The sequence below is a fragment of the Topomyia yanbarensis genome, chromosome 2 (genome assembly GCF_030247195.1).
Source record: "Topomyia yanbarensis strain Yona2022 chromosome 2, ASM3024719v1, whole genome shotgun sequence".
In the NCBI taxonomy this organism is placed as follows: Eukaryota; Metazoa; Arthropoda; class Insecta; order Diptera; family Culicidae; genus Topomyia; species Topomyia yanbarensis.
Window position 1 is genome coordinate 382405383 of NC_080671.1, and position 26722 is coordinate 382432104.

The 26722-nt window shown below is 33.2% G+C and overlaps 1 protein-coding gene across 2 annotated transcripts in view; it reads right to left on the reverse strand.

Moving 5' to 3' along the window:
• The window catches only part of LOC131684687 (uncharacterized), a 38311-nt gene extending 12434 nt beyond the window's left edge, over positions 1 to 25877 (reverse strand). The window contains exon 1 of one of the 2 annotated variants that reach the window (XM_058967774.1): positions 25696 to 25877. The gene's annotated coding sequence lies outside the window, so the exon portion shown is untranslated. Of the gene's footprint in view, positions 1 to 7273; positions 7383 to 25695 lie in introns of those variants that run through there. The other variant, XM_058967775.1, reaches the window with a different exon arrangement.
• Between the last annotated feature and the right edge of the window lie 845 nt (positions 25878 to 26722).

Genomic DNA, 26722 nt, shown 5'->3' on the forward strand with positions numbered 1-26722 from the left:
AAAAATCACGGTTAAATAAAAAATTAAACTATTAAAAAATTTCAAATAGTTTATAATTTTCACAAACTTATTAGGAAAAATTGTTTAATAAGCTTTCGTAATATTATGTAGGAAAAAAGCTGAAAATTTCAGTATTTTCTCTATCTGCAACATATAAACCCTTAAGTATACCAATTAATTGGTTCGCCAAATTTTGGAAGAAGTCTATAAAATAATCCCTTGAAAACTACCTAAAAATTGTTGTAGTTCGATGCAATACAAAAATCTCCAAAAAAGAAATGTACCTATTAATGTGAAACACAGTGAATAATACATACAATAAAGACCCATTTTTATCAGTCTCATGGTGTATTTTTGGCTGACGAAATGGGGACATTGACTAAATCGGGCAATTTTTTTTCTTTATATAAACTAAAGCTGTTAAAATATTCTTCTCGTCCCTTGATGTAGTCTGATAACTATTTCTGATTATGATGAGCTTTTTATTTTCGCATATTTCGCATATCTTCATGATAAGGAAAACATGCTCAAGAAAGGATTTACTCGAATTCAGTCTTGTTCGTCTGCTAGAGCCCATCAAACATATATTCATATTTGGCTGATAAAATCGGGGTTTCAATGTGTTATAATAGATATTCAGCATTCGAAGAAGTTTCTTTTGAACGAGTGTAGAACGACTTTGTCTCTACTTACTTGAAATCAGCGGCGTAGCCAGAAATTCGGTTTGGTGAAAATCGATCTTACGGTCCAAACGACATAATTCCGAAACCGTAATTTTTGAAGTTTTAAAATTATGCAGAATTAATTTTTCAGAAAATAGTAACAGAGTTCGTGTCTTTAGCGAATTTGTTGAGACTTTATTGTAGTCATGAATATTAACCTGAGAAAATTCACCATAAATACTTCTTGGACGATATACCGTCAACGTTGTTTAACGTTTGTAAAACTCATCGAAGATACTAAACCTCCAAAATTGGCGGTTTCAAAATGATGCTATCTTGACCTTAAATTACTGTTTTTGAACATTTGACCTATACATATAATTGGTCATACAATAAAAATCAAATGCTCATTAAAATCGATCAGGACCTGCTAGAATCGAATGGAAATCGTCGTTTTTCATAAATTTCTCTCTACATTCGGAAAGCGTTATCCTCGTTATTAATCATATTACGTTTTCGTCTCAACTCGACGCATTCCCAAAATAAAAACCTGTTTTAATCCACCTAGTGGTGCAATTGTGCTTGTCTCATTTGTCCAGACTACGATGGTTATGTTCAATAAAATGGTGGAAATGAATATTTCATGTTCAGTACGATTTGCACATACATACAATGGATCGACAGCCACGATTTTGAGATACTATGTGATACTGAAACATCGCTTGAAACCAGCGCACAGTGGTCCAAAACGCGAAAAACGTGATCGTTTTGAATAACTTCGAAATGGTTAGCTATAGCGATATACTATCTTCGGAAGAATTTATGACAATGAGACGCCCCATCTTCATAAGTCAAAAGTTTGATGATTGATCCTCCTATAAGTGAGATTCAAAATTTATTTCTCATATAATTAGAGATAGCATATTAGTGTATTCTGCAAAGTTGTAGTAAATTCTTCTACAAGAAACTTTACTGAAGGTGGTAATAGTCTATCTTTAATAGTCTTTGAGATATAGAGCATTATTAGAGGGAATACCGAAAAAATCAATTTTTTCATTATAACTTCTTTCCAAGATTTTTTGGAAGTTCAAAATGTTCTACAAAACTATCACAATTATTGAAAAACAAAATTTTGGTGAAGAAAGCAACTTAATATGTTGAGCAGATTCTGAGATATTCACGATTTTTATTCGAAAAATGGCCTACTTTGCACTCAAATAATTCATGAACAGGCAAAAACGGGCAGACCACTCTATATGTATTTGAAAGTACAAGAAAGATGCTGCAAGATTCTGTACGAATCACTTGTATCCGGTTGTATCCATGGCTCTGGTAGCTGGATTTAAAGAATATCATTTATTAGTCTAATATCTTGATTCGAAACATATTCGGTGTACTGAAGAGATAAAGTGGGACTATGTTCGGCATTCTATGTGGAATGTTCTCACAAGAGACATTGTCGAAGACAGCAGCCTTCTGTCTTGACTGGTTTTTAGATACAGTGCATTGTTCGGTGGTACAGAGAGTAATGCGTTGTCTTATGAGCCATATAGTCGAATCCTAACAAGGAACGATTTTAAGTATCAGTAGGCTGTGTATTAGCTCTGAAATCGGTTGCAATGTTTGTCAACACAAAAGGTCAAGGTCAAGTAGAATGTAGTACCAGGACTTGGAACATTAATATAAGCAAACCGTTTACGTTTGCTATGCACGACATGACAGTTGAATTTGTATTGTTATATGAAAGAAAGCCTTTTAAAAATTTGTGTATTGTCCACCATCGCGATTACTGCAAATTCGAATCATTCGATCCAATCAACTAGTTTTGTTGCTTACGAGGTCTGACGTATCGCTATATAGTGACAATGCTAAACAAGTAATCAAAGCATGCGCGATTACCAAATGAATTGCTTTTAGTGGGCTTTCCATAAATATTGCACCGTATCTAAGAAACTAGTAAAGATGGCAAAATGGTGTCTTCGGCAATGTTTCTAAGAAGAATATTCCCCGACACTTTGCCGAAGGTACCACCACTTTATCTCAACAGCTTTACCGAATATGTTTCGAATCAAGATATTAGACTAATAAATGATATTCTTTAAATCCAGCTACCAGAGCCATGGATACAACCAGATACAAGTGATTCATACAGAATCTTTCTTGTACTTTCAAATACATATAGAGTGGTCTGCCCGTTTTTGCCCGTTCATGAATTATTTGAGTGCAAAGTAGGCCATTTTTCGAATAAAAATCGTGAATATCTCAGAATCTGCTCAACATATTAAGTTGCTTTCTTCACCAAAATTTTGTTTTTCAATAATTGTGATAGTTTTGTAGAACATTTTGAACTTCCAAAAAATCTTGGAAAGAAGTTATAATGAAAAAATTGATTTTTTCGGTATTTCCTCTAATAATGCTCTATATCTCAAAGACTATTAAAGATAGACTATTACCACCTTCAGTAAAGTTTCTTGTAGAAGAATTTACTACAACTTTGCAGAATACACTAATATGCTATCTCTAATTATATGAGAAATAAATTTTGAATCTCACTTATAGGAGGATTAATCATCAAACTTTTGACTTATAAAGATGGGGCGTCTCATTGTCATAAATTCTTCCGAAGATAGTATATCGCTATAGCTAACCATTTCGAAATTATTCAAAACGATCACGTTTTTCGCGTTTTAAACCACTGTGCAGCGGCGCTTCATGGAGAAAGATCCGGGAGGTCCAGGTCCTGCCGAAAATTTTCAACTTGTTAAGAAATTTTAAACTAGTTTTAATTTTAAAGTAGCAACCCCTCACTGCATATTCCCTCCGGGCCGGTATGATTGACGATTTTTAGAGTAATTGCATAACCGTTCTATATGAGAAGGACAAAAATGTACCAAAGTCTAAAGAAGTCAATTTTTGTCAAACATCTCAATGTTTCATGCATTTTAAAGTCATCAAAAATACAAATTTGATTTTGAAAATTTTTCATTTCAGTTTATATGGGAATTTGCTGTGTGATTGCACTCTTCAACTCGTAACTCCGGAACCGGAAGTCCAATCAATAAAAATTCAATAGCAACCGATGGGAAGGTTGTACCTTTCATTTGAGACTAACTTTGTGCAAATCGATCCAGCCATCTTTGATTAACAGAGGTCACATTTTTTTCCACATACACACACAGACATTTTCCAATCTCGACGAACTGAGTCGATTGGCATATGACACTCGGCCCTCCGGGTCGGGATTAGATTGACGAATTTTAGAGTGAATGAGAAAGGCAAAAATATTTTTAGCAAATGTTGAAAGTTATGCATTTTTTGGTGAGCAGTTCTATGTTTCATTGACATTAAATCAATTTTAACTTCACTTCCTATTAAATAAAGACTCTTATGACAGTACATCTCTACAAAAGCGAGATCAATTTGAAAATAAATCTGAGGTTTATGATTGATTACAGAACTCTGGAATTTTCTATTGGAATGTTTTCAGGCAGGAATTTGATATTGATGCAATTAGACAACTGTGAAATCAAGACCAATAGATCAGTTACATATCAGGACCCCATTCCGACAATTTCTCAAAAGTCCTCATGATGTTTACAACAACAGGTGATCAATCTACGGATCAAATAATTGTTATTGTAATATTGAATTAAATCAGTCTGCATCAATAAATTTTCAACTTCAATCCAATATTTTTTTTTGGGTGGGGGGGGGGTGTTGTATGGTGTTAAACCCCAAAACCTTCTCTTGGCTACGCCGTTGCATGGAGTTATTTATTAGACTTTTCATTTTTCGATATGTTTCAGATCGATCCGATGGTCATAAGTTAGAAAAATTGCAGTCAGAAGGTTCGCACAAATGAACATTTTTGCACTGATAAGTTATCAAGTTCCTTCCAAACAACTTGGAAGTGTTCGGTGATTATTTCTAGCGGTTGTAAATAGAAAAATGAAATACAAAATTCGATTTATCGAAATGTTTGGCTTATTTCAATGGATTATAAAATAAATAGGCGACAAAGAGTAATCCACAAACAACAAGCCATAACTTTTAAAGTATTCAAAATAGATATTTGAAGTCTTCAGTAAAGTTATTCGCAAAAGTAAGAGCTACAAATTTGCTGAAGACATCATTTCGATATAATCATTTCGAAGAAAATTTGTGAAAATATCTCACTCATAGGGGGATTAATCAGCAAAAGCACAATACCAAAAGAAAGGGCATATTACCTCCATTAAATTCTCTGAAGATACTATTGACCTAAAATAAGCCGTTTTGGCGTTAAAAATAGATTACATGTTTTTGGTCATATTTCTGGCAATGCAAAATGATAAAAATCTTTCGTCCGCATTTAATGTTAAATATCTCTTATGATAATAGTCCGATTTCAACAATCTATAGCTTGAAAGGTATTCGTTAAAGCTGTCTAAAAACATAAATTGTTAATCTATATTGTCAATTTCGGCAGATAATTTAAAAAAAAACTGCAAAAAACGCCATTTTTAGGCATTCAAACATTCATATCTTGGAAACTAAACATCAGAATCAAAAACAAATTAATAGCGTTTATACTGTTTTTTAGTTCTTTCATTTAAAATTGGTTTGGATAAGATCGGTTCAGCCATTGCTGAGAAACACGAATGAGAATTTGTCCGTTACATACACACACAGACATTGTCCCAAATCGTCGAGCTGAGTCGATTGGTATATAAGACTCGGCCCTCCGGGCCTCGGTAAAAATCTTGAAAGTTTGAGCGAATTCTATACATTTCTTTTATAAGAAATGTAAAACATTTTCAGCAAATGTTGAAAGTTAGCAATTTTTCTATGAGTAGTTCTATGTTTCGTAGATTCGTATGATTGATTGATTGACACACACAGAGACATTGTTGAGCTGAGTCGATTGGTATATAAGATTCGGCCCTACGGGCCTCGGAAATTTTTTTGAAAGTTTGAGCGAATTCTATACATTTCTTTTAAAAGAAATGTAAAAACTTATTTTGTTAGGAAAATTTGTTAGAATAGTACTCAAGTGAGAGCAAAGATGTGAAGGGGCATTAGAAACAGGCCTAAAATCTTAGGCTTTAACGTTAACCTCAAGTTGCTATATCTTCACTGTTTTCCAATAGATCCCAAAAGTTTAATGACCAATGGATAACTCAAAGTTCGTAGATGATTTGCGATGCCACAGGATTGTAAATTGGTTAATACTAAGTCATGAAAATTCAATTTCTCCATGGCAAGTTTTTTTTGCCTACAAAATGCTCTTTGTGTATGCAATGGTCATGATCCGCTGGGACATCAGCATTGTTCGGAAAATGCTATCCAATGCTAAGCATTGTATACATACAGGACATTTTACAGGTCGCTAGAGGGTGTTCATTTTATCACCGTTATAAACATGTTTCATTTTTGGATATGTTTTGAAATCAAAATCTTTTGTATACAGCACAGGCCACTTCGGCCTTAATCTGTTAATAAATAAAAAAAAATTGAAATCAAAAATAATGTTTGAAAAAATGTGTTTATGTCGAATTAATTTCACCAAATATGTACAAAACATGCCCAACAAGAAACTTGTAAGGTGATATTAGTAGCACTCATTGGTTGGAAAATAATGACTTTCTTAACGAGTTCATTTTACCACCACTTCCCCTACCCCCTAATCTTTTGTCTTCTGTTGGCAGGGGTCGAGCTTAGGAAGCGTAACTACGAATCACTAAAATCTACCAAAATGTCCCCTGGTAAATACAGGCTTGTCCCTCTTTACCGTGGGAACCGACAAAAGAGAAGCCATGTAAGATCACCACTGAAAACCTGTCGACGATTGGCATCAATGAAATGCTGCTGTTCATCTCTGTTTGCGTTTCGAATGCAGGGGTAAATTTTTATTAATACTCTGTAAACCATTGCGCTTATAGTGGTAGCGGGTTTGCTACAGTGTGTAAAGTTGTGGCTGCGTCTACAGCGACTACCCACCGCTGCCGATGGATTCCCATCACTTCCTTTTTATTTTTTTATTTCGACTATGTATGTAGTCACATTTTCTTTATTACTTTTTAACGACATTCAATTAGCTAGAGATTATTGGGAAGGAAAAATTTGGAGCCATAGTACTCAAGTTAGAGCAGTGAGTGATTCGTAGTTATGCTGGCTAAGCTCGACATCTGCCAACATATCACATAAGATTAGCCTGTAATATTTTAAGCCTGCTTCTAATGACCCTGCCACTTCAGGTTCTCCAGTCACAAATAATATTTTTTTACTGTTTCGGCTAGGATTTTCTTGAAGCTACGTCTCTGTAGCCCGGTTGAAAACGACTGTTCTATTAGAACCGACAAAAGATTAAGTGTAGGGTAACTTCAACACTTTTTACAATGTTAAAACTCTAGCTATAGGATTGAATTTTGTACAAAAGTAGTATGTATACTACACCCACCCTTCAATCTAGACCGGTTAATCTTTCCAGTAGACTCATTAAGATCACACTGATGTTGCTATGAAGGCTTTTAAATAATGTTGCACAAGGATTAAGTCTGTGGAGAGGTCGGTCGTAAGAGACCATAATGATTTAGCAGAGCAAAACATAATAAGAGAAAAAACGCACTCACCTTCGGACAGCAGCAAAGCAGTAAAGGCGCGCGTCAGCGCCCGCGCTGCTTTTTTATGAGCCGAAAGTTTTCAGGGTTAACGAAATCAGTTTGGTACAACGGGTCAACACGGTGCGGTGGCGTATTTCGGGCAGGCGTTTCGATGAGTATGGTACATCATCTCCAATTCATCTCATTAGTCGAGGTGCAATGTATGAATGTAATGAATAGAGGGACAAAGATGAAATAGGAACCGTTTACCCTACCCACACAAATGGTTTGGACACCGTTTCGTTTAAACCGGTAGAGATAGCATTGGAATTGGTCTTGAAAATTGAAGTTCAAATCATAATTTCGGTACATTGTGTTGCAATGATACAATGCAATGGTTTCCGGGAGACGAAACAAGTATAAACTTTTGTTTTGGTTAAAATTCCTGTTACTAAAATTTTTCCGTATTTTTTTTTTTAATTTAACGTTATGTTTCAAATTAAGACCACAGTTTCCAAATCCGGTGCAATAAATCAAGTATATCACAGTTTGAATTTCACTCACAAATATAATACTATCACAAAGAAACCGTATCGATGTGTGTTATTTTCTAGATGACATTTTCTTATGCCTTCTACTCCGTAATTCTTGAACTTGCACTCAAAAATTTTAGATGATATGTGGAAATCGATCTTTCATTCAGCTTTGTACAGCACCAATTTTTTACGGTTTTCAAATAAGTGTCGCTGATGTCAGGTATTTCAAGTAATCGGGCATTCCAACCAGCGGTATTACAGTGGTCCACAATGTAAAAAGTTTCAAGTTTTAAGTCGAAACCGCAAAAAAAACCGCGGTAGGTTGGGGTGTGCAGTTCACTGTATAACGTAAATTAGCGTTTGATTCTGTTTTCACCACTGTTTACTTTTCATATTGTTGCTACAGGTCTTGACCAACGATTCCCCAAAACCAAATGATATGGTAGGTTTGCGCATCCAAACAAGTTCTTTCTTTCATGCATTACGCTATGCGGTATATTTTGGGCCTAAGCATTTTTTTTGTATTATTTTCCAGCTACATCTTTTCATATTGCTTGGGTTCATACGCCATTTGAACATGAAGGTTACCCGGTTCCATTACTTTCATGGTAGAATTTGTTCAATCGATCGGTGTAGTTCGGCAACCTCTCACAGTTAGCCGAACATGCTGCTGCAAAAAGAAATAGTTACCTATTTACTCCACCGGTGCATAAGTGAACCACACCAACCAACTATGGTACTGTGGAACTTGTTCGCAGGTTACGAAATGTATACGCTTGTTTTGAATAGCCAACTCTTTTGGTGCAACATCAACTTTGGTTGATGGTACATCGAACTGGGAGTGCAGTTTTAATTCTTCACCATAATAGATCACAACAGCTGGCTTAACCAGTCGTTTCCTGAACTCCATTATTGGTTAAGCACTCGTAAATTTGGCTCTGTCTTATGCAATAACGCGGGAAAATATGTATGGATCTGCTAGCGAATCGTGATGATGACTAGGCAAATAAACATCTGAAACAGCTCAAGTGCATCGGTTGCTAGCTGCCACCCCGGCAGTCGTGCAGCCTCTTAACAGACGAGAAATAGGTCCATGTGGCGGCTTCTACATATACATGTACATTGAATACGTCGCATGCTGTAAGATCAGTCAAAAACTGTGCACTTGTGGAAAAACTATGATTACGGGCACTTAGCGACTGCATGACAGGAAAAAGCTCTCGCCTAAGACTGGCCGGTTCGGAGACCGGTCTGTACCTGTGCGATTTATGCGCGACCTTGGGGCAGTTAAATATGTGAATAATCAACTGTGGAAAGCTAACTGAATATATAGTTGTTATTTGTGTTATGCGACGCTGTATTTTAGAATTGCTTACCCGTCTTAGACTATGCGGTTCGTCGCTTATTGTGCATTAGGTCTCTTCTAATGCTTGCCTTGAAAGAAATATGAATAGCTATGTCGCAACTCACGCTTTAAGAGAGCCAGTTTTTCACAAACGAATATCGAATTCGAATTGATGTATCACGTTTCTGATGAAATGTTCAGCGTTTGTTTTGGTATATGCGAGGTGAACTTTATCTAAACATCCGCATTCTATTGAAACTTGCAGTGGAGTAAAAAACTTGCAGTGGGGTAAAGAGTATAGAGTAAAGAGTAAAGAGTAAAGAGTAAAGAGTAAAGAGTAAAGAGTAAAGAGTAAAGAGTAAAGAGTAAAGAGTAAAGAGTAAAGAGTAAAGAGTAAAGAGTAAAGAGTAAAGAGTAAAGAGTAAAGAGTAAAGAGTAAAGAGTAAAGAGTAAAGAGTAAAGAGTAAAGAGTAAAGAGTAAAGAGTAAAGAGTAAAGAGTAAAGAGTAAAGAGTAAAGAGTAAAGAGTAAAGAGTAAAGAGTAAAGAGTAAAGAGTAAAGAGTAAAGAGTAAAGAGTAAAGAGTAAAGAGTAAAGAGTAAAGAGTAAAGAGTAAAGAGTAAAGAGTAAAGAGTAAAGAGTAAAGAGTAAAGAGTAAAGAGTAAAGAGTAAAGAGTAAAGAGTAAAGAGTAAAGAGTAAAGAGTAAAGAGTAAAGAGTAAAGAGTAAAGAGTAAAGAGTAAAGAGTAAAGAGTAAAGAGTAAAGAGTAAAGAGTAAAGAGTAAAGAGTAAAGAGTAAAGAGTAAAGAGTAAAGAGTAAAGAGTAAAGAGTAAAGAGTAAAGCGTAAAGAGTAAAGAGTAAAGAGTAAAGAGTAAAGAGTAAAGAGTAAAGAGTAAAGAGTAAAGAGTAAAGAGTAAAGAGTAAAGAGTAAAGAGTAAAGAGTAAAGAGTAAAGAGTAAAGAGTAAAGAGTAAAGAGTAAAGAGTAAAGAGTAAAGAGTAAAGAGTAAAGAGTAAAGAGTAAAGAGTAAAGAGTAAAGAGTAAAGAGTAAAGAGTAAAGAGTAAAGAGTACAGAGTAAAGAGTAAAGAGTAAAGAGTAAAGAGTAAAGAGTAAAGAGTAAAGAGTACAGAGTAAAGAGTAAAGAGTAAAGAGTAAAGAGTAAAGAGTAAAGAGTAAAGAGTAAAGAGTAAAGAGTAAAGAGTAAAGAGTAAAGAGTAAAGAGTAAAGAGTAAAGAGTAAAGAGTAAAGAGTAAAGAGTAAAGAGTAAAGAGTAAAGAGTAAAGAGTAAAGAGTAAAGAGTAAAGAGTAAAGAGTAAAGAGTAAAGAGTAAAGAGTAAAGAGTAAAGAGTAAAGAGTAAAGAGTAAAGAGTAAAGAGTAAAGAGTAAAGAGTAAAGAGTACAGAGTAAAGAGTAAAGAGTAAAGAGTAAAGAGTACAGAGTAAAGAGTAAAGAGTAAAGAGTAAAGAGTAAAGAGTAAAGAGTAAAGAGTAAAGAGTAAAGAGTAAAGAGTAAAGAGTAAAGAGTAAAGAGTAAAGAGTAAAGAGTAAAGAGTAAAGAGTAAAGAGTAAAGAGTAAAGAGTAAAGAGTAAAGAGTAAAGAGTAAAGAGTAAAGAGTAAAGAGTAAAGAGTAAAGAGTGCAGAGTAAAGAGTAAAGAGTAAAGAGTAAAGAGTAAAGAGTAAAGAGTAAAGAGTAAAGAGTAAAGAGTAAAGAGTAAAGAGTAAAGAGTAAAGAGTAAAGAGTAAAGAGTAAAGAGTAAAGAGTAAAGAGTGCAGAGTAAAGAGTAAAGAGTAAAGAGTAAAGAGTGCAGAGTAAAGAGTGCAGAGTAAAGAGTAAAGAGTAAAGAGTAAAGAGTGCAGAGTAAAGAGTAAAGAGTAAAGAGTAAAGAGTAAAGAGTAAAGAGTAAAGAGTAAAGAGTAAAGAGTAAAGAGTAAAGAGTAAAGAGTAAAGAGTAAAGAGTAAAGAGTAAAGAGTAAAGAGTAAAGAGTGCAGAGTAAAGAGTAAAGAGTGCAGAGTAAAGAGTAAAGAGTAAAGAGTAAAGAGTAAAGAGTAAAGAGTGCAGAGTAAAGAGTAAAGAGTAAAGAGTAAAGAGTGCAGAGTAAAGAGTAAAGAGTAAAGAGTAAAGAGTAAAGAGTAAAGAGTGCAGAGTAAAGAGTAAAGAGTAAAGAGTAAAGAGTAAAGAGTAAAGAGTAAAGAGTAAAGAGTAAAGAGTAAAGAGTAAAGAGTAAAGAGTAAAGAGTAAAGAGTAAAGAGTAAAGAGTAAAGAGTAAAGAGTAAAGAGTAAAGAGTAAAGAGTAAAGAGTAAAGAGTAAAGAGTAAAGAGTAAAGAGTAAAGAGTAAAGAGTAAAGAGTAAAGAGTAAAGAGTAAAGAGTAAAGAGTAAAGAGTAAAGAGTAAAGAGTAAAGAGTAAAGAGTAAAGAGTAAAGAGTAAAGAGTAAAGAGTAAAGAGTAAAGAGTAAAGAGTAAAGAGTAAAGAGTAAAGAGTAAAGAGTAAAGAGTAAAGAGTAAAGAGTAAAGAGTAAAGAGTAAAGAGTAAAGAGTAAAGAGTAAAGAGTAAAGAGTAAAGAGTAAAGAGTAAAGAGTAAAGAGTAAAGAGTAAAGAGTAAAGAGTAAAGAGTAAAGAGTAAAGAGTAAAGAGTAAAGAGTAAAGAGTAAAGAGTAAAGAGTAAAGAGTAAAGAGTAAAGAGTAAAGAGTAAAGAGTAAAGAGTAAAGAGTAAAGAGTAAAGAGTAAAGAGTAAAGAGTAAAGAGTAAAGAGTAAAGAGTAAAGAGTAAAGAGTAAAGAGTAAAGAGTAAAGAGTAAAGAGTAAAGAGTAAAGAGTAAAGAGTAAAGAGTAAAGAGTAAAGAGTAAAGAGTAAAGAGTAAAGAGTAAAGAGTAAAGAGTAAAGAGTAAAGAGTAAAGAGTAAAGAGTAAAGAGTAAAGAGTAAAGAGTAAAGAGTAAAGAGTAAAGAGTAAAGAGTAAAGAGTAAAGAGTAAAGAGTAAAGAGTAAAGAGTAAAGAGTAAAGAGTAAAGAGTAAAGAGTAAAGAGTAAAGAGTAAAGAGTAAAGAGTAAAGAGTAAAGAGTAAAGAGTAAAGAGTAAAGAGTAAAGAGTAAAGAGTAAAGAGTAAAGAGTAAAGAGTAAAGAGTAAAGAGTAAAGAGTAAAGAGTAAAGAGTAAAGAGTAAAGAGTAAAGAGTAAAGAGTAAAGAGTAAAGAGTAAAGAGTAAAGAGTAAAGAGTAAAGAGTAAAGAGTAAAGAGTAAAGAGTAAAGAGTAAAGAGTAAAGAGTAAAGAGTAAAGAGTAAAGAGTAAAGAGTAAAGAGTAAAGAGTAAAGAGTAAAGAGTAAAGAGTAAAGAGTAAAGAGTAAAGAGTAAAGAGTAAAGAGTAAAGAGTAAAGAGTAAAGAGTAAAGAGTAAAGAGTAAAGAGTAAAGAGTAAAGAGTAAAGAGTAAAGAGTAAAGAGTAAAGAGTAAAGAGTAAAGAGTAAAGAGTAAAGAGTAAAGAGTAAAGAGTAAAGAGTAAAGAGTAAAGAGTAAAGAGTAAAGAGTAAAGAGTAAAGAGTAAAGAGTAAAGAGTAAAGAGTAAAGAGTAAAGAGTAAAGAGTAAAGAGTAAAGAGTAAAGAGTAAAGAGTAAAGAGTAAAGAGTAAAGAGTAAAGAGTAAAGAGTAAAGAGTAAAGAGTAAAGAGTAAAGAGTAAAGAGTAAAGAGTAAAGAGTAAAGAGTAAAGAGTAAAGAGTAAAGAGTAAAGAGTAAAGAGTAAAGAGTAAAGAGTAAAGAGTAAAGAGTAAAGAGTAAAGAGTAAAGAGTAAAGAGTAAAGAGTAAAGAGTAAAGAGTAAAGAGTAAAGAGTAAAGAGTAAAGAGTAAAGAGTAAAGAGTAAAGAGTAAAGAGTAAAGAGTAAAGAGTAAAGAGTAAAGAGTAAAGAGTAAAGAGTAAAGAGTAAAGAGTAAAGAGTAAAGAGTAAAGAGTAAAGAGTAAAGAGTAAAGAGTAAAGAGTAAAGAGTAAAGAGTAAAGAGTAAAGAGTAAAGAGTAAAGAGTAAAGAGTAAAGAGTAAAGAGTAAAGAGTAAAGAGTAAAGAGTAAAGAGTAAAGAGTAAAGAGTAAAGAGTAAAGAGTAAAGAGTAAAGAGTAAAGAGTAAAGAGTAAAGAGTAAAGAGTAAAGAGTAAAGAGTAAAGAGTAAAGAGTAAAGAGTAAAGAGTAAAGAGTAAAGAGTAAAGAGTAAAGAGTAAAGAGTAAAGAGTAAAGAGTAAAGAGTAAAGAGTAAAGAGTAAAGAGTAAAGAGTAAAGAGTAAAGAGTAAAGAGTAAAGAGTAAAGAGTAAAGAGTAAAGAGTAAAGAGTAAAGAGTAAAGAGTAAAGAGTAAAGAGTAAAGAGTAAAGAGTAAAGAGTAAAGAGTAAAGAGTAAAGAGTAAAGAGTAAAGAGTAAAGAGTAAAGAGTAAAGAGTAAAGAGTAAAGAGTAAAGAGTAAAGAGTAAAGAGTAAAGAGTAAAGAGTAAAGAGTAAAGAGTAAAGAGTAAAGAGTAAAGAGTAAAGAGTAAAGAGTAAAGAGTAAAGAGTAAAGAGTAAAGAGTAAAGAGTAAAGAGTAAAGAGTAAAGAGTAAAGAGTAAAGAGTAAAGAGTAAAGAGTAAAGAGTAAAGAGTAAAGAGTAAAGAGTAAAGAGTAAAGAGTAAAGAGTAAAGAGTAAAGAGTAAAGAGTAAAGAGTAAAGAGTAAAGAGTAAAGAGTAAAGAGTAAAGAGTAAAGAGTAAAGAGTAAAGAGTAAAGAGTAAAGAGTAAAGAGTAAAGAGTAAAGAGTAAAGAGTAAAGAGTAAAGAGTAAAGAGTAAAGAGTAAAGAGTAAAGAGTAAAGAGTAAAGAGTAAAGAGTAAAGAGTAAAGAGTAAAGAGTAAAGAGTAAAGAGTAAAGAGTAAAGAGTAAAGAGTAAAGAGTAAAGAGTAAAGAGTAAAGAGTAAAGAGTAAAGAGTAAAGAGTAAAGAGTAAAGAGTAAAGAGTAAAGAGTAAAGAGTAAAGAGTAAAGAGTAAAGAGTAAAGAGTAAAGAGTAAAGAGTAAAGAGTAAAGAGTAAAGAGTAAAGAGTAAAGAGTAAAGAGTAAAGAGTAAAGAGTAAAGAGTAAAGAGTAAAGAGTAAAGAGTAAAGAGTAAAGAGTAAAGAGTAAAGAGTAAAGAGTAAAGAGTAAAGAGTAAAGAGTAAAGAGTAAAGAGTAAAGAGTAAAGAGTAAAGAGTAAAGAGTAAAGAGTAAAGAGTAAAGAGTAAAGAGTAAAGAGTAAAGAGTAAAGAGTAAAGAGTAAAGAGTAAAGAGTAAAGAGTAAAGAGTAAAGAGTAAAGAGTAAAGAGTAAAGAGTAAAGAGTAAAGAGTAAAGAGTAAAGAGTAAAGAGTAAAGAGTAAAGAGTAAAGAGTAAAGAGTAAAGAGTAAAGAGTAAAGAGTAAAGAGTAAAGAGTAAAGAGTAAAGAGTAAAGAGTAAAGAGTAAAGAGTAAAGAGTAAAGAGTAAAGAGTAAAGAGTAAAGAGTAAAGAGTAAAGAGTAAAGAGTAAAGAGTAAAGAGTAAAGAGTAAAGAGTAAAGAGTAAAGAGTAAAGAGTAAAGAGTAAAGAGTAAAGAGTAAAGAGTAAAGAGTAAAGAGTAAAGAGTAAAGAGTAAAGAGTAAAGAGTAAAGAGTAAAGAGTAAAGAGTAAAGAGTAAAGAGTAAAGAGTAAAGAGTAAAGAGTAAAGAGTAAAGAGTAAAGAGTAAAGAGTAAAGAGTAAAGAGTAAAGAGTAAAGAGTAAAGAGTAAAGAGTAAAGAGTAAAGAGTAAAGAGTAAAGAGTAAAGAGTAAAGAGTAAAGAGTAAAGAGTAAAGAGTAAAGAGTAAAGAGTAAAGAGTAAAGAGTAAAGAGTAAAGAGTAAAGAGTAAAGAGTAAAGAGTAAAGAGTAAAGAGTAAAGAGTAAAGAGTAAAGAGTAAAGAGTAAAGAGTAAAGAGTAAAGAGTAAAGAGTAAAGAGTAAAGAGTAAAGAGTAAAGAGTAAAGAGTAAAGAGTAAAGAGTAAAGAGTAAAGAGTAAAGAGTAAAGAGTAAAGAGTAAAGAGTAAAGAGTAAAGAGTAAAGAGTAAAGAGTAAAGAGTAAAGAGTAAAGAGTAAAGAGTAAAGAGTAAAGAGTAAAGAGTAAAGAGTAAAGAGTAAAGAGTAAAGAGTAAAGAGTAAAGAGTAAAGAGTAAAGAGTAAAGAGTAAAGAGTAAAGAGTAAAGAGTAAAGAGTAAAGAGTAAAGAGTAAAGAGTAAAGAGTAAAGAGTAAAGAGTAAAGAGTAAAGAGTAAAGAGTAAAGAGTAAAGAGTAAAGAGTAAAGAGTAAAGAGTAAAGAGTAAAGAGTAAAGAGTAAAGAGTAAAGAGTAAAGAGTAAAGAGTAAAGAGTAAAGAGTAAAGAGTAAAGAGTAAAGAGTAAAGAGTAAAGAGTAAAGAGTAAAGAGTAAAGAGTAAAGAGTAAAGAGTAAAGAGTAAAGAGTAAAGAGTAAAGAGTAAAGAGTAAAGAGTAAAGAGTAAAGAGTAAAGAGTAAAGAGTAAAGAGTAAAGAGTAAAGAGTAAAGAGTAAAGAGTAAAGAGTAAAGAGTAAAGAGTAAAGAGTAAAGAGTAAAGAGTAAAGAGTAAAGAGTAAAGAGTAAAGAGTAAAGAGTAAAGAGTAAAGAGTAAAGAGTAAAGAGTAAAGAGTAAAGAGTAAAGAGTAAAGAGTAAAGAGTAAAGAGTAAAGAGTAAAGAGTAAAGAGTAAAGAGTAAAGAGTAAAGAGTAAAGAGTAAAGAGTAAAGAGTAAAGAGTAAAGAGTAAAGAGTAAAGAGTAAAGAGTAAAGAGTAAAGAGTAAAGAGTAAAGAGTAAAGAGTAAAGAGTAAAGAGTAAAGAGTAAAGAGTAAAGAGTAAAGAGTAAAGAGTAAAGAGTAAAGAGTAAAGAGTAAAGAGTAAAGAGTAAAGAGTAAAGAGTAAAGAGTAAAGAGTAAAGAGTAAAGAGTAAAGAGTAAAGAGTAAAGAGTAAAGAGTAAAGAGTAAAGAGTAAAGAGTAAAGAGTAAAGAGTAAAGAGTAAAGAGTAAAGAGTAAAGAGTAAAGAGTAAAGAGTAAAGAGTAAAGAGTAAAGAGTAAAGAGTAAAGAGTAAAGAGTAAAGAGTAAAGAGTAAAGAGTAAAGAGTAAAGAGTAAAGAGTAAAGAGTAAAGAGTAAAGAGTAAAGAGTAAAGAGTAAAGAGTAAAGAGTAAAGAGTAAAGAGTAAAGAGTAAAGAGTAAAGAGTAAAGAGTAAAGAGTAAAGAGTAAAGAGTAAAGAGTAAAGAGTAAAGAGTAAAGAGTAAAGAGTAAAGAGTAAAGAGTAAAGAGTAAAGAGTAAAGAGTAAAGAGTAAAGAGTAAAGAGTAAAGAGTAAAGAGTAAAGAGTAAAGAGTAAAGAGTAAAGAGTAAAGAGTAAAGAGTAAAGAGTAAAGAGTAAAGAGTAAAGAGTAAAGAGTAAAGAGTAAAGAGTAAAGAGTAAAGAGTAAAGAGTAAAGAGTAAAGAGTAAAGAGTAAAGAGTAAAGAGTAAAGAGTAAAGAGTAAAGAGTAAAGAGTAAAGAGTAAAGAGTAAAGAGTAAAGAGTAAAGAGTAAAGAGTAAAGAGTAAAGAGTAAAGAGTAAAGAGTAAAGAGTAAAGAGTAAAGAGTAAAGAGTAAAGAGTAAAGAGTAAAGAGTAAAGAGTAAAGAGTAAAGAGTAAAGAGTAAAGAGTAAAGAGTAAAGAGTAAAGAGTAAAGAGTAAAGAGTAAAGAGTAAAGAGTAAAGAGTAAAGAGTAAAGAGTAAAGAGTAAAGAGTAAAGAGTAAAGAGTAAAGAGTAAAGAGTAAAGAGTAAAGAGTAAAGAGTAAAGAGTAAAGAGTAAAGAGTAAAGAGTAAAGAGTAAAGAGTAAAGAGTAAAGAGTAAAGAGTAAAGAGTAAAGAGTAAAGAGTAAAGAGTAAAGAGTAAAGAGTAAAGAGTAAAGAGTAAAGAGTAAAGAGTAAAGAGTAAAGAGTAAAGAGTAAAGAGTAAAGAGTAAAGAGTAAAGAGTAAAGAGTAAAGAGTAAAGAGTAAAGAGTAAAGAGTAAAGAGTAAAGAGTAAAGAGTAAAGAGTAAAGAGTAAAGAGTAAAGAGTAAAGAGTAAAGAGTAAAGAGTAAAGAGTAAAGAGTAAAGAGTAAAGAGTAAAGAGTAAAGAGTAAAGAGTAAAGAGTAAAGAGTAAAGAGTAAAGAGTAAAGAGTAAAGAGTAAAGAGTAAAGAGTAAAGAGTAAAGAGTAAAGAGTAAAGAGTAAAGAGTAAAGAGTAAAGAGTAAAGAGTAAAGAGTAAAGAGTAAAGAGTAAAGAGTAAAGAGTAAAGAGTAAAGAGTAAAGAGTAAAGAGTAAAGAGTAAAGAGTAAAGAGTAAAGAGTAAAGAGTAAAGAGTAAAGAGTAAAGAGTAAAGAGTAAAGAGTAAAGAGTAAAGAGTAAAGAGTAAAGAGTAAAGAGTAAAGAGTAAAGAGTAAAGAGTAAAGAGTAAAGAGTAAAGAGTAAAGAGTAAAGAGTAAAGAGTAAAGAGTAAAGAGTAAAGAGTAAAGAGTAAAGAGTAAAGAGTAAAGAGTAAAGAGTAAAGAGTAAAGAGTAAAGAGTAAAGAGTAAAGAGTAAAGAGTAAAGAGTAAAGAGTAAAGAGTAAAGAGTAAAGAGTAAAGAGTAAAGAGTAAAGAGTAAAGAGTAAAGAGTAAAGAGTAAAGAGTAAAGAGTAAAGAGTAAAGAGTAAAGAGTAAAGAGTAAAGAGTAAAGAGTAAAGAGTAAAGAGTAAAGAGTAAAGAGTAAAGAGTAAAGAGTAAAGAGTAAAGAGTAAAGAGTAAAGAGTAAAGAGTAAAGAGTAAAGAGTAAAGAGTAAAGAGTAAAGAGTAAAGAGTAAAGAGTAAAGAGTAAAGAGTAAAGAGTAAAGAGTAAAGAGTAAAGAGTAAAGAGTAAAGAGTAAAGAGTAAAGAGTAAAGAGTAAAGAGTAAAGAGTAAAGAGTAAAGAGTAAAGAGTAAAGAGTAAAGAGTAAAGAGTAAAGAGTAAAGAGTAAAGAGTAAAGAGTAAAGAGTAAAGAGTAAAGAGTAAAGAGTAAAGAGTAAAGAGTAAAGAGTAAAGAGTAAAGAGTAAAGAGTAAAGAGTAAAGAGTAAAGAGTAAAGAGTAAAGAGTAAAGAGTAAAGAGTAAAGAGTAAAGAGTAAAGAGTAAAGAGTAAAGAGTAAAGAGTAAAGAGTAAAGAGTAAAGAGTAAAGAGTAAAGAGTAAAGAGTAAAGAGTAAAGAGTAAAGAGTAAAGAGTAAAGAGTAAAGAGTAAAGAGTAAAGAGTAAAGAGTAAAGAGTAAAGAGTAAAGAGTAAAGAGTAAAGAGTAAAGAGTAAAGAGTAAAGAGTAAAGAGTAAAGAGTAAAGAGTAAAGAGTAAAGAGTAAAGAGTAAAGAGTAAAGAGTAAAGAGTAAAGAGTAAAGAGTAAAGAGTAAAGAGTAAAGAGTAAAGAGTAAAGAGTAAAGAGTAAAGAGTAAAGAGTAAAGAGTAAAGAGTAAAGAGTAAAGAGTAAAGAGTAAAGAGTAAAGAGTAAAGAGTAAAGAGTAAAGAGTAAAGAGTAAAGAGTAAAGAGTAAAGAGTAAAGAGTAAAGAGTAAAGAGTAAAGAGTAAAGAGTAAAGAGTAAAGAGTAAAGAGTAAAGAGTAAAGAGTAAAGAGTAAAGAGTAAAGAGTAAAGAGTAAAGAGTAAAGAGTAAAGAGTAAAGAGTAAAGAGTAAAGAGTAAAGAGTAAAGAGTAAAGAGTAAAGAGTAAAGAGTAAAGAGTAAAGAGTAAAGAGTAAAGAGTAAAGAGTAAAGAGTAAAGAGTAAAGAGTAAAGAGTAAAGAGTAAAGAGTAAAGAGTAAAGAGTAAAGAGTAAAGAGTAAAGAGTAAAGAGTAAAGAGTAAAGAGTAAAGAGTAAAGAGTAAAGAGTAAAGAGTAAAGAGTAAAGAGTAAAGAGTAAAGAGTAAAGAGTAAAGAGTAAAGAGTAAAGAGTAAAGAGTAAAGAGTAAAGAGTAAAGAGTAAAGAGTAAAGAGTAAAGAGTAAAGAGTAAAGAGTAAAGAGTAAAGAGTAAAGAGTAAAGAGTAAAGAGTAAAGAGTAAAGAGTAAAGAGTAAAGAGTAAAGAGTAAAGAGTAAAGAGTAAAGAGTAAAGAGTAAAGAGTAAAGAGTAAAGAGTAAAGAGTAAAGAGTAAAGAGTAAAGAGTAAAGAGTAAAGAGTAAAGAGTAAAGAGTAAAGAGTAAAGAGTAAAGAGTAAAGAGTAAAGAGTAAAGAGTAAAGAGTAAAGAGTAAAGAGTAAAGAGTAAAGAGTAAAGAGTAAAGAGTAAAGAGTAAAGAGTAAAGAGTAAAGAGTAAAGAGTAAAGAGTAAAGAGTAAAGAGTAAAGAGTAAAGAGTAAAGAGTAAAGAGTAAAGAGTAAAGAGTAAAGAGTAAAGAGTAAAGAGTAAAGAGTAAAGAGTAAAGAGTAAAGAGTAAAGAGTAAAGAGTAAAGAGTAAAGAGTAAAGAGTAAAGAGTAAAGAGTAAAGAGTAAAGAGTAAAGAGTAAAGAGTAAAGAGTAAAGAGTAAAGAGTAAAGAGTAAAGAGTAAAGAGTAAAGAGTAAAGAGTAAAGAGTAAAGAGTAAAGAGTAAAGAGTAAAGAGTAAAGAGTAAAGAGTAAAGAGTAAAGAGTAAAGAGTAAAGAGTAAAGAGTAAAGAGTAAAGAGTAAAGAGTAAAGAGTAAAGAGTAAAGAGTAAAGAGTAAAGAGTAAAGAGTAAAGAGTAAAGAGTAAAGAGTAAAGAGTAAAGAGTAAAGAGTAAAGAGTAAAGAGTAAAGAGTAAAGAGTAAAGAGTAAAGAGTAAAGAGTAAAGAGTAAAGAGTAAAGAGTAAAGAGTAAAGAGTAAAGAGTAAAGAGTAAAGAGTAAAGAGTAAAGAGTAAAGAGTAAAGAGTAAAGAGTAAAGAGTAAAGAGTAAAGAGTAAAGAGTAAAGAGTAAAGAGTAAAGAGTAAAGAGTAAAGAGTAAAGAGTAAAGAGTAAAGAGTAAAGAGTAAAGAGTAAAGAGTAAAGAGTAAAGAGTAAAGAGTAAAGAGTAAAGAGTAAAGAGTAAAGAGTAAAGAGTAAAGAGTAAAGAGTAAAGAGTAAAGAGTAAAGAGTAAAGAGTAAAGAGTAAAGAGTAAAGAGTAAAGAGTAAAGAGTAAAGAGTAAAGAGTAAAGAGTAAAGAGTAAAGAGTAAAGAGTAAAGAGTAAAGAGTAAAGAGTAAAGAGTAAAGAGTAAAGAGTAAAGAGTAAAGAGTAAAGAGTAAAGAGTAAAGAGTAAAGAGTAAAGAGTAAAGAGTAAAGAGTAAAGAGTAAAGAGTAAAGAGTAAAGAGTAAAGAGTAAAGAGTAAAGAGTAAAGAGTAAAGAGTAAAGAGTAAAGAGTAAAGAGTAAAGAGTAAAGAGTAAAGAGTAAAGAGTAAAGAGTAAAGAGTAAAGAGTAAAGAGTAAAGAGTAAAGAGTAAAGAGTAAAGAGTAAAGAGTAAAGAGTAAAGAGTAAAGAGTAAAGAGTAAAGAGTAAAGAGTAAAGAGTAAAGAGTAAAGAGTAAAGAGTAAAGAGTAAAGAGTAAAGAGTAAAGAGTAAAGAGTAAAGAGTAAAGAGTAAAGAGTAAAGAGTAAAGAGTAAAGAGTAAAGAGTAAAGAGTAAAGAGTAAAGAGTAAAGAGTAAAGAGTAAAGAGTAAAGAGTAAAGAGTAAAGAGTAAAGAGTAAAGAGTAAAGAGTAAAGAGTAAAGAGTAAAGAGTAAAGAGTAAAGAGTAAAGAGTAAAGAGTAAAGAGTAAAGAGTAAAGAGTAAAGAGTAAAGAGTAAAGAGTAAAGAGTAAAGAGTAAAGAGTAAAGAGTAAAGAGTAAAGAGTAAAGAGTAAAGAGTAAAGAGTAAAGAGTAAAGAGTAAAGAGTAAAGAGTAAAGAGTAAAGAGTAAAGAGTAAAGAGTAAAGAGTAAAGAGTAAAGAGTAAAGAGTAAAGAGTAAAGAGTAAAGAGTAAAGAGTAAAGAGTAAAGAGTAAAGAGTAAAGAGTAAAGAGTAAAGAGTAAAGAGTAAAGAGTAAAGAGTAAAGAGTAAAGAGTAAAGAGTAAAGAGTAAAGAGTAAAGAGTAAAGAGTAAAGAGTAAAGAGTAAAGAGTAAAGAGTAAAGAGTAAAGAGTAAAGAGTAAAGAGTAAAGAGTAAAGAGTAAAGAGTAAAGAGTAAAGAGTAAAGAGTAAAGAGTAAAGAGTAAAGAGTAAAGAGTAAAGAGTAAAGAGTAAAGAGTAAAGAGTAAAGAGTAAAGAGTAAAGTCATACGATACGCATTGATCACCTATTTTGTTGCCTGTGTTATAGCCGTCATCACCTTTGAGTGAGGGCTCTGCTATTTCCAGAAAACAGATTGTTGCCTCCTGCGCAATCGGCTATGAAGCTTTATTGAATTTTTACAAACCTCAAGATCCCATCACTGGCCTATCAGTATAGATTCTGCAATGTATTCTGGTTCAGTAACTAACTAAAATTTGGCACAAGGCTTACAAATTCAACAGGAGCAAGCGCCCTAGTATAGTCCGAACCAACAATAGTTAGTCAATGATACACGAAGCACTTTAGAATCTTCATGGACACCTCCAATGTGGAAGATGAAGTGGATTCCGGGTGAGCAAAACCGGATCGGGCCTGATACTTCTCTTCCATGTGATCAATATCCATCTACCACAAACCAATCGATGTTCCAGTTGTCCTCTTCTACGATGCAATATCCGTGATCAGCTCCTCGAAGCTCTGTTGGGTGTGATCATTGCGGCAGGGCAGAAAATAAAAAGGCTGATCAACTTGCTGCACTCGGTCGGGCTGGTAATGCCAGTTGACTGTGATCAATATTTTAGAGTAATTGAAAGTTTGCCATCAAACTAGAAAAATTGTTCGGAAATAACAGGTTTTCGACTAATGAATCCCCACCTCTCTACCTGGCAATGTGCTTAGCCAAATGGATAAATTTGGTTTGTTTTCACATTTGAGAAGGGTTTGATTGGTTTAGATGAGCACAGCCTTTGGTTTCTCCTACTAACCACGAAGAATTCAGAAGCACCCGCCATTCTCGCTGCGGAGGATAAACCGAGCTTGAATTGTTCCGGTATACAGTTAACTATCAAGGATAGCGACATATCACGGGAAGCACACTGCTGTATACTCCGAGATTTATTACAAACAGGCATTGCATTTATCGCTCATATGATTAAATGCGCCCGGATAGTTTGCTACTGCGACAATAAAAACTCACATTTTCACACGAAAAGTTTTTGGCTCTCACAAAACTTCTAAATACAACGTGTTATTTCTCCGGAAAAATAAAACAGCCGGAGAATGAGTGAATGAGTTTATCACGGTATCCTTTTTGCGTTCGCTGCTTTGCTGTCGTTATTCCAAAACACGAAAAAACAAGTCTATCATGCTTCTTTGCCGCTTTTCTTTGCAATTAAATGTATTTTTTGAAGTTTTCATGGATTTCCACGAAATTAAAATTTTATCACCTTCTCCGGTGAGAAGGAAAAAGTCAAATAAATTTTATCCGGAAAATCATTCTCACGCTATTTGTGGAAACGGAGAATTTTGCGACTCATCTTATCCCGGAAAAGTTGGACATCGGATAAGCTTCTTCTCGCGTGAGTGAGAGAGAATTACAATGCCTAGTTTCAAAAGATCCGGTGATTCGTTTCCACCATCACTGGGTACATTTCAATAAATAATCGCTGTATGGACAGCCAATAGTCAGGTTGGGAGAGCTCGTTTGTTTATGAACCGGCCGGTCGGAAGAGATTGCCTGCTTTCCCACCAACCACCAGCAATAGTGTGATGATTTGGTGATTTATTTCACCAAAGTTGACCTTTTCAAACTATTTTGAGCAACTTTGTGGAATATATAACATCAACTTTAGTAAAAAGCGGAATATTATTGCCTAAAGTTGAGATGAAATCAACTGTTTTCCACTTTGTTTGTTTGTTTTGTTGTTTGTTTATTACCGACCATTTTTAAGTGTTGGTTGATATATTTAAATTTATGTCGCTCTATACCAAAAGAAAAAAATATAAAAAAGGGGCAGGCACAGCATAGTTGGCAAATTGATTGCCTTTTACTCAGCTCACGTGGGTTTGATTCCCAATCGTGCACAGAGGGTTAGAGATTTTTCTAAAAGTTTTGTTCTAATCCGAAAAAAGAAGTAAATGACCATTAGGTAAAATCCTCTATAATCAAAATAAAAAAAAAACAAATCTTTGCTATATTAATTAATAAATTAAATGGATAGCGATAATAATGCGTGATAAATTGTATCGTGTTACTAATTACATTATAGCGAAAACATATTCGTTCTTATAATGACCTGTTATTAAATTTGTAAATTTGCGGGTAATGAAAGTCCGCTTTAACTATACCCAAAATGGAAGCCTCAAAAGGTAGGCTTTCGAGGCCTTGGAAAGGCGGTAGCTGAAATGACAACCAACAATTCCGAAAGTCGAAGACACATAACCAGGATTCCTAATTGTATAGTTTTCATAACAAGTTGGTTCTAAATTGCATAGGGTGAAGTGCCTATTTTCACCATACTAAGGAGGGCGCCTCACTGATTCATTAATTACTCGGCCTACAAACAATGGAATGCGTACAAATTGGCATCAACAGCTTTGCTTCGTTGTTAAGTACCAAGATAATAACATACATGCGTTGAAAACACTGAAATTCTCGTGTTTGAGCGCAACGAAAACACGAATCGAGTGCCCAAATTCTTGCGCTACCATATGACTCAATGCGTTAAATAAAGATGGCAGACACTGCTCTAACCAACGGCTTCAAATGGGTAGCGTGATAATAGAAACATAGCGATAATGGGCTCATCACCCTATTTAGTTTTCGCATTTTTTAATAATTCAAGAAAACGAGTGGATCCAACATGCCAGTGGGGCCAAGAGATTTTTGATGATTCCTGGAAACTAATTCGAAGGATTTGTGCGTTTGGATGGGCTACTTAAATGTAGTAGTATATTAAACTCTGAAACTGGACAATACCATCGGTAGCACATCTAAAGTGAGACCATTGCACAGTGGTCGGAAACGCCAAAAACGTGAACTTAATTCACTAGAGGCCAAACCATCGAATATTTTCACAGGATGTCTTTGGAGGAATTGTTAGTATGAATATTCCCCACAATCTGATAATAATTGAAATTAGGCATGGCTTACTATGATCGAACTAAAAAAATTAACTTTTTATACTGACGAGATAGAAAGTTGGTGTCTTCGACAAAGTTATAGGAATGCTCATAGTGAAGAATTTTGTTGAAGAGCCTGAGCTTGTAGGAGTAAAGATTATCGATTTATAAGGCGTTTTCTATGGCAACCCCCTTAAATCTAGTTTTTTTAATATAACTTTTTTCATTGTGACTTTTCGTGCAAACTATGTTCTAGACAAATGTGTAGGTATCAAAACTACATAATATTGTCGAAGACTGTATGTAAAAATACTCATTTTTTTCAAAGTTATTGAAGATTTTTACATTTTTTTACACCAACTTCTACTACGTATAAGAAAGAAAGGTGCAAACCAAAATTCACGAACAGGCACTTTTTTAACTCTCTAAACTATGCACAATAAAGCTAAGAAGGTTTGGTGCGTGATTAGTCCGATACTTGATTTTGCTAGAGGCCGTATATACTACTGCGCACTCCACAAGTATCACAGGAGGAGGATATTTTTGTTAGTAAGAGTATAGAAGTTGGATCACTTCTTCTTTACCGACGCCAGAGAGGTGACTTCACTATCTGGACTAGATATCGATCCACCAAACTAATAGACCGGGGACCAACGGCTTTACTTCCCTTCCGAAGGAAGACGTGACCACAGATTTTTTCACCTCAGAAAAATCTCAACGACCTCGGCTGGAATTGAACCCAGGCAAATTGGAATGAGTGGCGGTCACGCTTACCACTCAACCACCGGCGCCGTCATGTATGAAAAAGTATGCAAATATGATGGATTTTTTACGCCCATTTGAGTACTGCTTGATGGGCTTTTCATATCCAATAGCAACATTATTTCCTGTAGGCCTGTATAGGATAGATTAAAATGTGAATAAATAAATAAATATATAAAGAGAGACATTTTTGTTTATACTAGGTACAGATTTTAAAAACTAATTAGTTCAATGAAATTGAACTACGATTCATGAGAGTTTGGTAACGCGTACGAAAAACCCAATGCGTTATCAAATTATGCGAAGCAGCATGCATAATCTCAATTTGAGTCTTTATCCAAAGCTATAAAGTTATCGATAATCCGGATAAATTCGCATGGCAGTCAAAGATATCCACTGCGATAAGTGTACTGGAAATAACACACAGTTTCATAGTCTATATCTACTAGTCACGACTGATTCATTCTAATGATTAAAATCCCTTCTGTTGATCATGAACAACAGCTGCACAACTTTCCTATGCGAATGGCACCTTTAACTGTTTGTCGTTTGAATGAAAAGTTGATCCTCCACTCGATGACCGTGGAAAGTTAGATGACCATGAAAAACAACCGCATATTTTTTACACAGCTGTTCAGATGACTGCATTCATTGCAACCGAATCTTACACAATTTGTAATGGCTTTGTCGGTTTGGCCACCTCACTTCGGTCCGTCCCTGCCAGCACAGAGGTCGTCAGATCAGCAGTCAAAATCTGAGTCAATAGCACGCACTAAACACTGCAAACAATCGCCCGGCAAACACACACACGAAATTTGCACTCTCGATTACTTCGGCACCGCGATCTATCTTGCGTTCCAGCGCATTGAAGACTGATCGACTTGGCGTGGCTTCGGAGATGTTGTGGTTCTGCACGGGTCGCTTTCGGTTGCGATACCTTGTTGAATATATTTGCGCGGGGGTATTCATCGAGAGTGCCGCATCGCGAACGGAGGTTCGTCGTTTACCGATCAAATGTAGGTACATAAATAGGCAAACACGTGCTGCTTGTTTATGCTACCCGCTAGCGGAGCGGCCTGTTAGGTGTTTTGTAGTCATGTTGGAGATGTTGAAAGCGATAGTTGCCGGTGTTAATTCCTGGCGTTTAGTTAATCAAGATCAAACGAACCAGAATGTATAATTATACTAATTATGCTACTTTTTTGCCGAACATCAAGTTACAAATAGCGTAATTGTTTTTCTGATTGCTTTTTGAATTGTTTACTTTACTACTACATGGTACCGATATGTAAGCTGAATCTTCGTTGTGTGCAAGAAATGTTGAAGAATCTAGAGCCACCAAAGCAATGCAATGTAGTTGTTGCGAAGAGCACAGCGACCGCAGAAATTGTCCGTACAGCTAATGAAACAGATGGCAGTAAAACGCATACATTTTTCGAATATGAGTTCAAAGTGCATTTTTATTCATTCTTTAGACTTTCTTGTGCAAATCAAACATCGCACATTTAATAAATTTCAATTGACTACATACTGCTAGGAAACTCTTATAGCAAAGACATAAAACAGGCGTCAAAAAGTGTCCGTACAGCTCCTTTTCAAATTCAAAACACTGAGATCGGAATAGTGTATAACCTCTTTTCAGTGGCGGATTCAGGTCCTGGGGGTCCGAACCCCCTCCGAATTTTTTTTTAACTT